Source organism: Gymnodraco acuticeps, unplaced genomic scaffold (genome assembly GCF_902827175.1).
Source record: "Gymnodraco acuticeps unplaced genomic scaffold, fGymAcu1.1, whole genome shotgun sequence".
Classification (NCBI taxonomy): Eukaryota; Metazoa; Chordata; class Actinopteri; order Perciformes; family Bathydraconidae; genus Gymnodraco; species Gymnodraco acuticeps.
Window position 1 is genome coordinate 1,505,919 of NW_022991575.1, and position 3,412 is coordinate 1,509,330.

Genomic DNA, 3,412 nt, shown 5'->3' on the forward strand with positions numbered 1-3,412 from the left:
GTGCATTTTTTTATTCCATCACAAAGCTGATGAATCAAATCACCAGCCAGTATTTATGTTCTTCTGGTTGCTGTGGAATCTGAGAGGGATTTGCTTGATTTGACCTGTTATTTCCTCTTTTTGTTTGCCTTCAACATGGTCTCCATCACTTCAGTCATGCATTCTTTTATACTGCAGTTATTATCCAGTGGAAAGTCCTTACCTACTGGCCTAGTTCAATCAAAGTGGTTACTTTTGTTTGGCTGGGCAGTGTAGTTTTACACAACGTCTGATTTGACTTTCTCAGGACTTAAAACAGTTTTTTGGGGGCAGACCCCCTCAAAGAAAACAATATATTTACACACGTAAGGTCATCATCTTAATAGTTGTGTATGCTCATCCGTGAGCAGAGCATCAAGTTGACATGTCTATTACAGCTGAATGCGGCGATTACCATTTTATTCAGCAAAACGCCTCACAAACGTATTAAGATCAACAGCTTCAGTGCGTTTTGATTCAATGCTGAGTACAGCCACACTGACAGTCTCTTCTCTGTCAGACCGCAAATACCTCATTCCTTCAGTGCTTGGGTCCGAATGCTTCTCGTTTTGCGCCGTCCAGTTCAAAATGAAATCGCCGCAAATCGTATGTCCACGCTCGCGCCAGGACCGGGGGAGGGGTTACATGACGTGCATCTTGTGCTGCATTCACTTGCACTCGGACATTAGAGACTTTCTCTCATAAATGTCCGATGATCCACAACTTTTCTTTCAAAACAAGCTGCCAACTGGAGTGGCAGCTGGGGTGGCAAGGCCTATTTTAGGGTGTCAGTTGCCACCCCGGTAGGTGAAACTAGGCTACTAGCTACAGTACAGATGGAACTAGGTGAGCTGTTAACTCTCGCTCTGAATTTTTTTTTTTTTAATTCTCGCTCTGACTTAGACAGGTTGAAAGAGACACACACATTTTTCCCACTCGCATTCCGCGAAGACCCGCCCTACTGTGCCTCTGATTCGCAGATTGTTTGGGGGAAAAAAACGCTGACTGGATGCTGAATGTGATTGGACCAAAGCGTTGACACACACAGGTGGAACACAGTGGAACAGTCAGACATGCAGAGCGCTGTTTGCAGTGGACATAGCGGAGAATTTTGACTCGTTGCGAATGCGTTGTGGCGATGTCTCACATATAATACAGAGAGATAATACATATTAAAAGTATAATTTGCTCAGAGTCCGGAGACAGTGCTGGTTCGGTCCGGATCCGGACCGGAGTCCGTAGTTTGAGGATGCCTGGTCTACACATTACTTGTTATTTACAGGGGAAATTCAGTGAATTACTAGAACCTTAACAAGTTGTTTGTTTTTACTTCAAAAATATGAGAACCATATAACTACATTTTATTTTAAAAATCGGTATGAAAAGAGTGAGAAGACCTTATAAGTTTAAAACAATATATCTTATTCATTCTCAAAGAAGGCTTTTAGTATGCAACTCACAATAGTTGCATATTGGATCAATGATTGGAAATCCTGCCTATAGCTAAGTAATTGTATCAAATTGTCTCCTATTTCATCACACTAATAATAAACCTCAAGACAATCCTCTTTATATCTCCTCTAAATTCCCAGAGCAAACCAAAGTCATTGTTGATTATAAATGGACTCTTCTAGCAGTAAACACATCTCATACCCATTAATTAGACTGCAATAAATAAGGACAGTTAACTGTAAATTAATATTAGATTAATGTTAGATTATTTGACTGATTATATAGTGAAGGCAAAAGTGTTAACATTTTAATCACATACATTGTTAGGTATAACATTTCTCCAACAAGGATGCATAATTCAACTCTTTGGGTCCAGATGTTATTCATGATGTTGTGTAATTCTTTGTTATTTTACCTCAGTATCACCAGAATCTACCGCAAGAGGGCGAGTAAAAGTACTAATAGATTATTGTCGAAAATATTTCTAGATTGTATTTTTGCATGAAGTAGCATTTTACTGTATGACAACACAATTCTGATTGACTTTTCGTAAAATATTAAATAATTGGACTCTTTAGTGACTTAAAGAGTTATATTAGTCCACTAGTTTATTTTTAAAGATGCATTTCGTTATTGAAGCTGATGTAACAATGATTACAACAATGTAGTGGAGTAAAATTACATTATTTCCCTTTTAAAGGTAGTGGCGCTAGTTCTGGGAGGGAAACTTTTTTTTTGACTGTTTGGCTCATCCTAATGTTCAGCCTTGATGTAACAACATGCATAATTAAGTCAAGGTAACACCCTTTTTACCCCGGTTACACTTTTAATTTGCCCTGTACGATGGGCGCTGTAAGTGATGAAAGTGGGGGATGTTGATTTATCAGGCGCCCACAGCTCACAGCCAAAGTGCGAGCGAGCCTTCGAGCGAGCAAGAGAGAGAGACGGCCCACATCGGTAACGCGGATTGTTGTTGGACTGAGGCTGAGTGATAACTACAGCTTAGTGAGGTAAAGGTGTTTAGATAGTTCACTTTAGTCTAAGTTATCTCAGTGGGTCTGAAACGGTTTGGTCACAATTTATGTAAACAAATATTTCCAAGGCACACCTTTATAAATATTAGGATAAATAAAAACAAGTTTGAAATCATTTCAATGTATAGCCTACTATAGGACAGTAACCAACAATATTGTTTAAAACTGGAGAGATAAAAAAATATGCATAAATAAATGTTAACTAGGTCAAATAAGATATAAATGAACAACAAAAATAAAATATGTTACATTTATTTGTTATTGGCTATGGTAGGTTATTGGTTATGTTCACATACTTATTTGGTTATTAAAATGTAAACCGATCTTTTTCATATGGGTGTTTAAAGTTGTACGTCCCCTAGATCTAGTCTCTAGTAATTCTGCTCAAAGTGCACCAGATTGAAGCATTTAACTTTAAAATGTTAAACAAATCTTTCCAGGGGGCATACCCCCGGACCCCCCTAGAGGATGTGACGTCCACCCCCCAATTAAAACATGTTCATACAATAATTAATACATTTGAAACCTTCTTTATGTATATAACCAACATGTCAATACGTTTCAGTTCTTGTAGTGTATTGGTCTTTTGTAGAGATGTTTCATTTATTCTTTATATATTCTATTGTATAGAGGGGGGGGGGGCGGTCACCAAATCATAATCTCGCCTCGGGCACCAACATGTCTAGGACCGGCCCTGCGTAGTGGAGTATAAGTATAAAGTAGCATAAATGTACGTATGTAGGCTACGTAAATGTACGTTCCCACCTCTGCATAGCATTAGTTTGCATATGAGACGTTTAGGGACCATCGGTGGGATGATGATCCAAAGATTGTATAAGGGAGGGACAATAACTAAATAAACCAAGGCAGTACTAAGGTAACGCCTCCTTGTCGCCTTTATGTTCGGT